The sequence below is a fragment of the Apus apus genome, chromosome 5, assembly GCF_020740795.1.
Source record: "Apus apus isolate bApuApu2 chromosome 5, bApuApu2.pri.cur, whole genome shotgun sequence".
Taxonomy (NCBI): Eukaryota; Metazoa; Chordata; class Aves; order Apodiformes; family Apodidae; genus Apus; species Apus apus.
Window position 1 is genome coordinate 24,681,095 of NC_067286.1, and position 13,514 is coordinate 24,694,608.

General features: G+C 47.6%; 1 protein-coding gene across 4 annotated transcripts in view; it reads right to left on the reverse strand.

The window, feature by feature from the left end:
* Positions 1-13,279, reverse strand: part of NR1H3 (nuclear receptor subfamily 1 group H member 3) — a 30,000-nt gene extending 16,721 nt beyond the window's left edge. The window contains exons 1-3 of one of the 4 annotated variants that reach the window (XM_051622005.1): positions 13,030-13,279; positions 1,183-1,276; positions 173-303 (exon numbers count right to left, since the gene is read on the reverse strand). The gene's annotated coding sequence lies outside the window, so the exon portion shown is untranslated. Of the gene's footprint in view, positions 1-172; positions 304-1,182; positions 2,805-12,258; positions 12,390-13,029 lie in introns of those variants that run through there. The other 3 variants (XM_051622003.1, XM_051622004.1, XM_051622007.1) reach the window with 3 other exon arrangements.
* Between the last annotated feature and the right edge of the window lie 235 nt (positions 13,280-13,514).

The window sequence follows — 13,514 nt, forward strand, 5'->3', positions numbered from 1 at the left end:
AAAAAAAATCTGTTGGACTGAGATTTCACAGGACTACACAGCACCAGCACAGAACCAAGCCTCTCAGAAGACACCACTGTTCCAAACCTTTCATAAGGGGCAACCAGTAGTTTGAGACCTAATGATCTTCCTATAACATCTCTGGTGTAGCAGCCAGAGTATTTTCACAAACCTTCCCAAGGAACTTGGTACTTGTAGCTGTATCAGAGAAACAATGGTTATTTCCAGTTCACGTTGGCTCATTCCTCTTCCTTCCCTCTGCATCATCACATTTCTCAATAAATGCTGGAGCAGCTAGTAGGTCTGTAAGTGGGGCAAAAGTACACATATAACAGGTTTTGATTAGGAAAAACTTGACAGAGACACTTGTACCCTTCAGGGCAGAAAGAATCCTATGCAAACCTGTCACTTTGAAAATTAAGTAATATTAAGTAATATTACCTGTGAAAACTGTTAAAACTCGTAAGGAAAAATAAATTTTAGATTGCCAACGGGAGGGACAAACCATGAAAATGCAAGGTGTGCAAACCAGTGCAACAGGATAGCATGCAGAATAACTTTGAACAGTATGTTTACCAAAAATGGAAAGAACAGTTCTGTAACTCTCAGGGAACAGAGAATAGCTGTTTGCCCCTGCTGTTAATCCCTCTCTACACAGAATTGCAGGGACACAGTTTGAAATCACATTATCCATTTTGATCCCTCAGAAGCAAAAAGACAACGACAAACTGGGAGGAGTTTGTAAGTCACTGTCTGTCCCAAGCTGATAAAAAAAACCCAAGAACTACAGCCTCCTGATTGCTTTCATTTGCTGCTGACCTAAGTTTCAGCTGACCACAAGCAGCTGCCCAAGTGTGCAGCACTGGCCTGTGAGCTGTGCAAGTTGTTGCTGCCTCTGCCAGCTATGCAAAAGAGTCCTTCCCACCAAGCTGTGCAGCCTGCTCCTCAGAGATGGACAGCTGCATTCTGGTCTCTTGCCCCCAAGGTAAGCATCTTATTCCCACCTCTGCCTCTCTAGCTGAGTTTTAGAGGCCCACTCCCTCCTCTTTCTTTGGCTTTCACTCCTGCTGCTGACCCACAACTTTATTACCCATGTTTTTGCTGACTTCTGGCATAGCCCTTGCCCACACATTTGCCTCTTCCTTTGAACTAGTGCAACCCTGAGATTGACTCAATTCTCACCCAGCTCTCAAGGTGAAGACTTCCTTTAGCTTTGGTCTCAAGACACAGCATACTGTCTCCTACTCAGGTCAGGTATGGATGCCACGGGAAAGTTCTGAGAACAGCAGAAAAAGTGACAAACAACTGAACAGATTAAAAGAAACAAATGTGTCACTTGGTTGAAAGAGTACTGGGAGGAGACCCAGGAAGGTATAACAATGACTTACAGCAGGACAAAAGGTGTTATTCTTAAAGACAGCAAGCCTAATAGGAATAGAAGCAAACCAAGAAAGGGAAGTCAAGCTATTACAGGAAAACACCGTAAAGGTGAGTTCTGGGAGACTGGCAGTGATACAATTCTCCTTCCAAAATTAGACCTTATATTACAAACAAAATGCAAAGAGGTCTGCAGACATTTCTGCATCTGAACCTAATACAACTTAGATGCTCTCAATCCACAGAATATGCTATTATAAACAAACACTGGCAGCAACAGAAGTTCCAAGCCAATTCCAATTCCCACCTCAGGTAAGAAGAAATAAAGGACTGAAACAAAACGGAAGTCCTCTCCATTGAACAAAGTGGTTTGAAAAGTGTATTAGGATCATAAGGTACAATTGTACTACTACACAGAATGCAATAATTCAGGGTAGAATCAGCTCAAAGTAACTCTGCTTTGCTCCACATTAAAAAAAAAAACAACAACAACCAAAACCACCACCACCAACAAAAAAACCTCACAAAACACAACCATAACTCACTCCTTGTCTATGATCTTTAGAGAACAGGATTTCTTTCTTTCCTACATAGCCTGTGGATTCCCCCCAGACTGTACATCAGATGAAGAGAGCATGCACTGTGTCCACTCCCACCCAGGAACCTACAAGCTCTGCAAAAAATCTCCTCACCCCAACAGCAACTGTTTTGCAAGACATCTGCTCTCCTGTTCACATGCCTCATCCAGATGTTCCCTCCCATTATTCCTTGCCTGCCAAAGGCTGAGGTTTTGGTTTTGCCCTTGTCTTCACCTCTTGGTTTCTGCCTCATCAAAGACTGCCACATCCACAAAAGCAGCAAGAGGAAAACAGTGTATGTGTGACTGCTTTTAGGATAGGTAAGAACCTGAAATGGGCTGTGCCTTTCTGTTTCCCCCCTCCTTCTTTCCCAACTGCCAGATGCCCTTGGTCCTGTAACTAAATGGAGGAGAAAGAAGACGAGGTTACTGGAGTTCATTCACACTGCACAGGGGCTGCTCTTGCCTCTTCCTGTTTGCATAGAAGCTGGTCCCTCTGACAAAGGAAGAGGGAGAGAGACAGAGAGGGAAAGAGAGGAGATGGTGGTAAGAGAGAATAAACTTTTTTCCTATTTAATGAACTGGAAATTAATAACAAGTGATATCAGGAGTGATGTGGCCACCTTGCTGCCATGAAATTCCCTTAAAGGCCATTGACACAAATTCCCTTGAACTCTAGAAAATGGCACAAGCCAGGTCCAGGTAGCAAACCTTTAGTCCTTTCTACCCCTTTGAGGCTTTCTACTGTGACCTCAGCTTTCAAGCTTCTGGCTAACCCCAAGCATAACCACCTCAGGAATGGCAAAAACTAGGGCACACACTGAGTGGTTACAGCAAGAGAGGTGTTACAGAAGCAGCACCCCCCACCTCCCTCTCCCCTCCAAGCCATCTTGTAAAATTACAAGTCATCCTTCTTCAACTCTGTCTGGCCAAATGAGCTGTGAAGCCAGTGTCCTGACACAGGGAGCAGACAGAGAACATTCACTTTGGAGCAATACCAACTTCTGCAGCCCCCACAGGGATGAACACAAGCAGAACTTGCCATTTGTAGCTGAACTGCAATAATCCCCCGTGTGTGGCTGCAAACCCAGCTCATCAACAGCCCGGCACCGCTATCAGCACTGACCTTCAGATGGCAGGAAGCACAACGGAGGCTTTGACGGGAGCTTCCAACAGGAAAAATCCCATCTGTGCTCCTCCCAGGAGGACGAAACACAAAGCAAAGCAGCTGCCCCCTCCTGCAAACCAAGGAGCAAAAGGCAGCTCACCACCACTCCTTTGGAAGAAGGGGAAAGGAGGGGTTCCAGCCCTAGTCTACAGAATATGTTTGTCAGCATCAGCTACAATAGCAAACTCTTCCTATGGTAACTCAGGTAAAAACAGCAACAGCATTCTTTTGCCAGGACCACTCATTATTTCCTCAAGCAAATTAATCTATCCTACCAGCAAGTCTTTTCTCCCTTGCACATCTAAATGTATCTATGCAAATGCGGGTTTGGTTTGCATGGGCTTTTTTCTTCCTGAGGCCCCCATGCTGGCTAATGGTGTAATTCTTTCACACTTCTAACCACACCACCAGACACAGATACACAAGCACGAAAAGAAGAAAATCAAACTCTAAAAGCGTTCAAGCAGCCTAGAAAACTTCCTACTATGAAATAACTTGCAAGACCCTGCTTTGGAAAATTGAAGTTGAGATGCTTGCAGCTGACTATTCCTGCTGCTGTCCAGCTCTTACACACCCTACATCCAGTGACAGCTCCTCACATCCTACTTGAAGGCTGAAATCTCACCCCACCACCTTAGTTTTCTTATAAATGCCACCGCATGCCAGCATGGAAAACATGTCCAGACTCCCTTTCTTTCTAGATTACTTCCCTAGCTTTACTCAGCCTTTAACACCTTTTTCTACACAATTACAAATAGCTGGACAAAATATAACAGCTGCTTATTCTTTGAAGCAATAGTTTTAAGACCCAGAGCCTCCTTAGTCTTTACAGAGAACATGGTTCAAAAGAGACAGGAAATACACAGTGTCATCTAGATCAGAGGTAATGGCAATAACCAGCTAGGCTCAAAAAGCTGTTTTTTTTCTAAAGTGTGGCTTGCATGGAAACAAAGAAAAAAAAACGTTACAGAAGTCTCTCTCTTCAATCATTGTGTCCTTTCACAGGGATGCCACATTGGAGAACAAAAGAAAGCTCTATCTTGGATCCCACATTCTTCCTTTACTATCCTCACTCAGCCCCACAGAGGTTAACGTTAACAGCTCTGCTTCAGGGAACACAAGTCTGACTTACGGCAGATTTGAGATGTCATCCTGATGTCATCTCCAAATTGAAGCAAGAGATCAGGACTTTAAACATAAAATTAAAACAAACAAACAAACCAACCAGGCAAAACCCCCCAACAAACAAGAATGAATATCCAAATAACATCCTGACAGAGCAGATTACAGGGAAAAGTGTTAAACATAGTCCATAAGCAATAAGAAAACAAACTAGATTATGCGTAGAAAAAAACACTGCAGGCTTTTTTTCTGCATGTGGAAAACAATCCTGATAAATAATCACACAACATACAGTTTACCTGATTGTTTCCTTAAAAATCTCCACTAAGCTATGCAGTCAGGGAAAAATATTTCATCACCCTTGCCTACTCCAGCCACATCTCTTTATCAACTAGCATAAGAGAAATCTGCTTAGCTCTCCAGGTTGTCTCAGCTTATCTCTTCAACATCAGTATCCCAAAATGCTGCTGACTCCTCTGAACAGGAAAGCAAATCAGTCTACTGTCTGCACTGAACTACTCCCAAAACACATAAGGGCAGTAAGAAGCAGCTGCAATATTTTACCAGGAAGACAAGATGACCCAGGACAAGCTGCAGGACGTATCACAGCAAAGCCAGGAAGGTAACTTAAAAGCCCTCAACTCCTAGACTCTTGTCCAGACCACTTTCTCATTCAATCTAGTCTTCTCTATCCCCCAGTAGCTATGAAATAAACATGAAGAATAAGAGGTAAAAGAGGAAAGAACAGAATTAAAGGGAGGGCTGTTTATGGTGTAATTGTTTGTCCATTTTCCTGATTTCCTCCTTTCCTCCCACCCCAGGAGTACTTTCATCAACATGCTGCCTATCACCATAACTGCAACAGGATTGTTTCTGGGAAACAGCCCTTTTGTAACACATCTATACAGCACTTAGTATCCAAGCACCAGCCCACCTAAAAGCATCCATCAAAACAAATACACCTCTCAAAGACAAAACAGAAATACAGTACTGGATTGCAAAACAGGCAGGAAACTCATTAAGATTCCCTTAAGGGCAGTAGGGGAAAAGTAATGATTCCCATTCATAGAAATATCATCCCTAGATGTAGCACAGAGGTCAGAAGAAATGACAGTACTACAGAAACATCCATATAAAGAACACATCAGAGGGTTAATGGAAAGGAGTTTTAAATTGCTTCAAAATAAGCTTGACCATTACTCTATTCTTCACTCATCCATTACCAGGGATATTATTTTGGCAGGTTCTGCTAATACTGTTCTTAGAAGAACGGGAAAAGAGAGAGAGGGGTTCCCACCTGCAGGGAATGTACATGTCCAAACCTAGATCAGCCAGAAGACTGCAGCAGAGCAAGAAGAGAGATCAAAAGAGCTGCCAAGAAACACGGTGAAGACTGGGCACAGGGGTGCAGGTCAGAATAAAGGACTACTGAGAGCTCTGTTGCAAAGTAAACTTGCCTTGCTTTTGACTTAACTATTTTGGATCCTAGCCTGTAGGGTCTATTTCTGCTTTGGGGGTCATTGCAACTAAACTCTTACAAGGTACAGTAACAGCAAAATATGAAGGGGGGATTTTTTTTATTTGTTTTTTTATAAACTCACAGGGTGGAAGCTAAGAGGGAAGGGTTAAAGGTCTGAAAATGACAGAAAGAGGATCTGTGTGACAGGAAGGGAGCATGTGAGAGGGCGTGTGACAGGCTGTGTAGCAGAATGTGTGTGTAGATCTCATTCCCTCCGAGGCTCTTGGCCAAATGTAGAGCTGAACTTTCTGAAGACTTTGTCCTGCCAAGTCATGTTCCCTTCTCACACTGCCTGACATCACCACAAATACTCAGCTGGAAAGCAGTCCAGAGCCGGAGAGAGTCCACCACTCAAACACCAACCAGTGAAATGGCTGCACTCACAGCACACCCACTAGATGGGAAACAAAAGCCACTGAACTTGTTTGCAGGTTATCTCCAAGCGCCCAGGAGGCCTCACCCTCATCCATCCAGAAGGACCCCTAACAAGGCACAAAGAGATCAGAGGCTAACTGACAAATGCTTTTCCATTGCCCAAATAACATAGCCCAGAACTGACTGAAAATTTGCATAAAGGCTCCAATAGAAACAAGCAAAATAATATAAACAAGGTTTGTTACAAGCAATGTGCTGCAAGCACCCCACTCTGTTCCCAACCCCACTGCAACTTTGCCATGAGGAGAAGAAAGCCATCATACACAACCCACTGAAGAACCAAGAGGCAGTGGTTCTGCAAAGACTGATACTCCAGAAGGGTCTTCATGAAGCAAGCAAGCAAACATACTGTCACAGAGCTTTTATCACCGACTTCTCAGAAATAACTGCAAACCTGAGATGAGCGCTAGAAAATGTGAGCATGTGTAGGAGTGTGTGGGAGCAGGCAATGGGGCTAAGCCACCAGGTGGCTGGATTTCTTATTTTGATCCCTGTATCAAGGGAGAGGGGTGGGGATAGCCTGCCGATTCTGGGACACTATTAAAGGCACCACCCAGAGCAAGTATCAGGGAGTAGCAGCTGGAGATGATACTGAAACGAGGGGAGGACAAAGTCTGCAGTGTTTTCTTGTTCTTTCTTCAGCCTTCACCCTACCTGGCTGCTTAAAAGCAGCCTGATAGAAAATCCCCTCAAAGTGCAGGTGATGGTGTGAAAATTCATGCTTTCTTGAGGTTTTCCTGGCTTCTGCTTTCTTCACTCCTGTTGTATTTCTAAGAAAACAAACAGTAACTTGGGAGCTTTCTAGAGACCAATGGAAAATTTTTCTTCAGGGCCTTATCAGCTAGAAAATTAAGTCCCCTCTTCTTAGACATGCCTAGATAGCAGAAGATATGTTATATAATCTATGTTTATTGGTATTACACATTTTAAAACACTCCTCACAACAGAAGTTCCCTCTTCCTTTCCTAAGGAAGGGAGTCTGACACCTTCCTTACGGGTCTAGCAGTGCAACTCTGCCCATCTGAATGCTATATGGAACTTAAACCATACTGCTCGGATTTCCTGCCCAGACCTGCAGATGCCTTAGATTCTGTCCCCCTCAGCAGTTGCAAACTCAGAAGCCACCTTTTGAACATCTTCCTGGCCTTTTCAAAGAAACCATAATATGATTCCTTTCCTACAGACAACAGCCAAGGGTGAGAAGTCACAAAATTGGTGTTTGAAGGCAAGGTGAAAGCTTGTCCTACTTTCAGAGCACACAGCCGGGTGAATTGCCCTGCCCAGGCAGCAGGACTCATGCAAGCCAAAGCATGCTGGTGAGGAGGGCTGGCCAGGGGACCCTGTGTGCACGTGTGCATGCATGTCAAGGCAGGCGCCACCACAAGTGTCCAAGGCTGTTCCAGTCCAACTTCATGTGCCTGTAAACATTTGCATGTGGGTTCCTCCTGGTAGGTGCTCAAGGAGCCACTGCACGTGTGTATCTGACAGGCTGACTGTGTAAAATCCTGCAGGAAAATTCACTGGCATGGCACGTGGAATCCTTTGGGGGTAATGCATTTCTGCATGTATATCCCTGACAACTGAGATCTGCTACAAAGCTGTTGCAGAATACTGCTTTTTTGCCCTCATTTCATAAGGGCCCTCGACAGACTTTGAATTCCAAACAATTTCCTTTAAGTGGACTTGACATTTTTCAAGATTACAATCATTAAGTTTATTTTGTAAGGTAATGACAATTTATGATAAAGCCTAAAACAGTCACTTAGACAAACAAATACACACCCTATCCAAGCAGCACCATGGTTGCTGGAGAATGTTTATAAGAGCTTTAATTCCTTAACTCTAAAAAGTCACTAAGTGTGCAGACTGAGAATGCACTGAAGTGCCAAAAGAATCTTTCTTAAAGAGCACAGTAAAATTAGTTTATTCAATTCACTTTTTAAATTAGCTCCGTTCACTCAAGGCTGGGTGAGGCAGCATAAAATGGGGGGGAGCTGTTTCTCTTTTCCAACCTCTTTAAACAAGATAAAGGAGGATGACTTACACTCATTCTAAGATCTGGAAGGACACAATGACCAAAACCAACTGGTTCATTTTGCCAAGTACAGATAATACTAATCTGATAAAGTAAGTTGGTTTTAATAGCACACACTTCAGCAAGTGCACTTTCTCTTATCTATCCACTGTATGATTACAGTCTAATTATAAGAAAGCTTGCATCTTTAATTTGACCTTTTTATTCAAATGCTGTTTTGAACAAGACAGGAGGGAAGAAAATACTCATCTACAAAGCACAAAAAAACCATTTTCTTATGTAAACATTTATTGTAATAAAGTAGCATAAATGGGTGGAGGTAGATACACTGTATCATTCTGTTCAGCAAGAAATAGTAATAATTAACCTAACCAATTAGAATAAACCTTCCTTTTAAGAAAGTATCAAATGCAAAACAAAGCTTATATTAACTAAATTTACATCACCAACTTCAGTAATTACTTTAATCAGCAAGTGAGAAGCCTTGACTTAAACCTATTAACCTTGTTTGTTTCAGAGCTGTGCCAAGACCAGCCTCCCTGGGGGGAGACAGAATAGAGTTTCCATGCCCAGTTCACCTCAAGAAATTTTACAAGTATACTATATTTGCCAGTACTTAAAAAAAACTTTATAACAAAACAGAAAGCCTTACATGTTAGGAGACACTCCCTTGTCAGTCATCTGCTTTAGTAATCAGTCTGATACTCACCTAGCATCTTTTTATGTACACCCCAGAGAAGTTTCTATGCATACACAATACAAGCTGACTCTGGAGCATGGCTTTTAAATTGCTTCAATCCTCACATCCCACAGGATAGTTCTACCAAATCCTACCAACACTAGTTTGGGTTTGTTCAAAATAAGAACCTTAACTGTTTCTTTTTTACTCTAAATAAAACAAGTTATTTTGCTTTACAAGAAATCTGGTTTTGAGATCTTCATATCTAAAAGTGCAAACTACATCGGCTCCAGGGATGTCTCCATTTTTGAGTGAGGACACAAGAAAGGAATTTGTCTACACTCCAAAAATGGAAAAAAGGTATTTTGTCCTAAGCAGGAAGTCACAGGAAAACAACCACACAGAAATGCTAAAGTAACCCATCACACCACTTCTAACAGATAAATTTTTAAAATTTCTCTTCTAATTTAACAGTATCATACACATCACAAACCCACTGACTACAATACAGCTTCTAGCTGCAGTAACAGGAACAAAATTGCTAAGTCAAACATTGTACTGGTATATTAGCAGATGTATGATCGAATATCCAAGTTCAACTGTTGGCAGCCTGATGCAGACCTGTACCTGTCAGCACTGCCCTTCAGCAAGGGAAGCATTCCCTTGAACCCCCCTCCTAAGATGAAGTTCCTTCCCACAGTCAAGAGAATGTGATTCTGTCTTCCTAAATCATTAGGCTGTGAAGAAAGCAAGGTAACATCCTACTGCAGACCAGCAGAACAATTTCCCTAATGAAACAAGGTATCTTTGAATGACAGGTTTAACCTCTGTTCTGAAACACTGATTTTTATCCAATATTGCCAAGTTTGTGAAACTTATTACTTCGGGGGTGGGGGTGTTGAGGGATGTGGAAGGGAGGGAGGGTGACATACAATCTGATAAGCTTTTCTATTCAATATGCAGAGATCCACATATCTGTAACAATGAGACTTTCACAGCAGCTGCCTCCAGAGGAGAGAGCAAGATCACCCTTAAATGCATTCAAGACAAAGCACATTATATTCTAACTCTTCCTCGGGCAGATGGGAACGCAACTTCTGAAAAACAGCACCAGTTAAAGACCTTAAATTCAAAACTTAAAACTGTCAATCTTGATAGCCAAACAATCAGAGCAGATCTGATTATAAGAGACATGACTTTTGAAGTCTGAGACCATCACAACTTAACATTTAACAATAGCAAAAAATATGTCCTGTTTACCACAGAACAAGTGCTCTGACTTGTGATGACTAATCCTAGAAAAAGCATATTTCTTGGAAAAAAGAAGAGTCAAAGCAATCAAATGCACTTTAACCCACTGGAAACTCAACTCTTCCTGCAGGTGTGAGATCAGGATAAGGCAGCAAACTCATGCTTTGTATTTGTATGGCCACGTGCCTGCTCTTCTGCACACCCTCTGCCTGCCTGCTCGCTGCACAGCCAGCTGGTAAAGGAAACATGCTGACAAGGCACAAAGAGCTCTGGCAGCAGTAGCTGGAAATGACAGACAACAGTAACCCAAGGCACAGAGTTAGGACGCACTAATTCTTTGATAAAGCTTCCTGTTTCTTATTTTTTTTAGATTAGGCAATTTATATATATAGTCCATGCTACAGTACTCCCCCTTGCTTCCCTTCACAATACAAGTAGCTGCAGGTTTCCTCCAGCAGCTACAGAACCTGGGAGCAGCTCTGCAACAAACCACATTCTGTCCTACCTGAGGCTATTTTGGTTTACTCCCCCTAGTTTTATCTAGGGGGAGAGAGGGCTGTTAATTGTTTTCACTCCTGCTTTTCTCCTGCAAAAGCTGGCTTTCCTGTATGAAGAAGGATGTATGGGCATATGCACACGAGAAAGAAGTATCAGTGAACTCAGTGACGGATTCCAAGGAGTTGCACCACGAAGCCACACAGTCAGTCTGCCCTTGCAAGTCTTGCAGCAGCAACCTTCTGGTGAAGGTGCCACAGGTGTGATCGCAGAGAAGGGCAACAAGGCTAAACTCCGTGTGGTCCTGGCACAATACGTACCTGATCCAACACCCTCTTTCCACAACCCACAGGGAAGAAGGGCTGAGCTCTGCAATATTTAGCTGAAATTTTCAACCTGTATTTGATTCCCTAACTGAAAGATAACTTTCTTTTTTGTTTCTACTTCAGCAAGAGGGTTATGTCTTGATGAAGATGCTTATTCCACAGACCAATCCCTCCACTCACTTAAAGAAGTAAAAAAACAGCTTTTCCTTTTTCTTCTGTCTGCCCTCAACTACAGCCTTCTTCCTGACACCTAAGGAATAGCAGATACTACACGTACCTTGAAACATGCTATAGAGCTGAAAGGACTCCTTCTACCAACACACAATCTGCACCAGAAACTGGCTGACACGCAGGGATACAAATGGTTAGTCAGTAGTATGACTCAGTGTTGGAGACTCCCTCCAAAAAAGCCTTGCTGTGCCTTTAGAAAAAATGAAAGGGGGGGGGGAGGGGCACAACAAAATTCCAGGAGCTAAAGCATTTTCCTTCCACTAATGATGCAAGGTTTCCTTCAGTCCCATAATGAAATACCCGTTGTGACAGATCCGTGGGCCTTAGCACAAGGAGTGGCAGTGAAACAGCACAATGAAGAGCCATCACCAAAGCACAGTTACCTTCTAACAGCACCCTGCAAACAGACACGTTCGTGTCCCAGAAAGCTTGCCATAGGGGTTGACAAGATGCAACAGGTGAACAAGACAGAGAAACGCAGAGTTGAGCGGGGAAGAGGAGGGAAGAGGAAAGCTAACAAGCTGCAACCAAGCAAGTGCACACCACCACGCTGCACCTGATAGCGTGCTGGAGACAGCAGATACAGGCTCTTCGGATGCCTGCCAACAACCACGAGTGACCGACCCCCCTCCCAAAGCGCCCGCCTTAACTCGACAGGTCCATTCACCCCCTGTCACTGCCCACTCCCCCACTTCTTTGGCAGAGGGACCCTCTGCAACGGCGCGACCGCGCAGCCCCGGCCGGCCCGCCCCGGACAACCGGGAGCCGCCAGCACTCCGCTCCCTGCTCCCCGCGGGCAGCTGCGGGGGCGGCTGGGGCCGCCGCCCCGCTTCCTCCCGGCAGCACCGCCCGGGCCGCCGGCACCGGGCAGCGCTGCAGCGGCTGGGGCCGGCGCAGGCCGCGGGGCCGGAAAGCTGCGGGCTGGGGCAGCTCGTCCCCGTCCCCCGCCGTGAGTCACGGGCAGGCAGCGCGGCCGTGCCGGCCCGGCGGACAGTGAGGCCAGCCCCGCCGCCCCCGCAGCCAGAGCCCAGGAGGAAAGTTACCGGCGCGGCCCGCGGCTCCTCGGTGACGAGCGGCGGCCGCTGCCCCGCGTGGCGCAGGTGCCCGAGCCGCGGGCGGGAGGGCGGCCCGGTCCGGCCCGGCCCTGCTCCCGACGGGACGCGGCGGCGGAGCTCCCGTGATGTCACGCGCCGCGCGGCCCCGGGTCACGTGCCGGCGCTGCTGGCCCCGCCCCCCGCCGGCCGGCGCGGCCGCCCCGGGCCCGCCCCCCGCGCGAGCGGCACCGGGCCCGGTACCGGCGGGCCCTGCCGCAGGCTCCCGGGCCCGGTACCGGCGGGCCGGTGGCGGGCCCTGCCGCAGGCTCCCGGGCCGGCCGGTGCCCGCAGCTCCACCTCCCGCTCGGCGGAGCGGGGCCAACCCCGCAGCAGAGCAACAAACCTGCAGCCTCCGCCCGCCAACAGCCCTTTCTCTGCAGCCGCCGCCGGGAATTGCCCTGGAGCGGCATCAGCAGAACACAACGCAGCCTCCCGCTGCCCCGGTACCGGAGCGGCGCGGGGTGACGCCCGCACCCCCCGCTCTCCGGCAGCCCCGCGCCCCGGCCCCGCCCCGAGCGTTAAGCACCGCACCGAGGGACCGATCTTTGCGCCGCCCGGCTGCAGCTCCGCGGGGCTCCCCGGCAAACACGCGTGCACGCTTCCTCCTCCTGCTCAAGGAGCGAAAGCTGAGGGCCCCGGAGACGCGCCCTGGCCCGGCGGGGCAGACGGGCACCGGGCCGCACGACGTCCGTTTCACCGCCTGGGATCTCCCCTATTTACCTGGCCCGGCCCGGCCCCGCAGCCGACCCCGGGGCGGCGGCACCCGGAGCCCGGGTTCCTCAGACACCCGCGCGGTTCCACCGCGCTCCGGCAGGACGGACCGAGGCGGGGCTGCCGCGCGGTTCCGTCTCCACGGCGGCCCCTCAGGCCGGCCCGCGGGACGCGGCGATCCCGGAGCCTCTCTCTGCCCGTCCAGGCCTCCCCTCAGCGGCCACGGGTGACGCCAGCGGCCGCGGCGCTTCCGGGACAGACTCACGGTAACGCTGCCTCGGCGAGGAGCCGCAGCCGAGCCCTGGCCTGCCCGCCCGCCCCGGCACCTACGCGGGGGCAGCCCCGGGGATGCAGGGCAGCCCCGCGCCACCGAGCGCCGGCCGGACAGCGGGGCCGGCCGCCCCGCCCCAGGCCCGCCCGCGGCCCGGCCCCTCCGCACGCCGCGCGGGGGATGTGCCGCAGCCCCCGGGGCCGCCCCGCCCCGCCGCGCACGC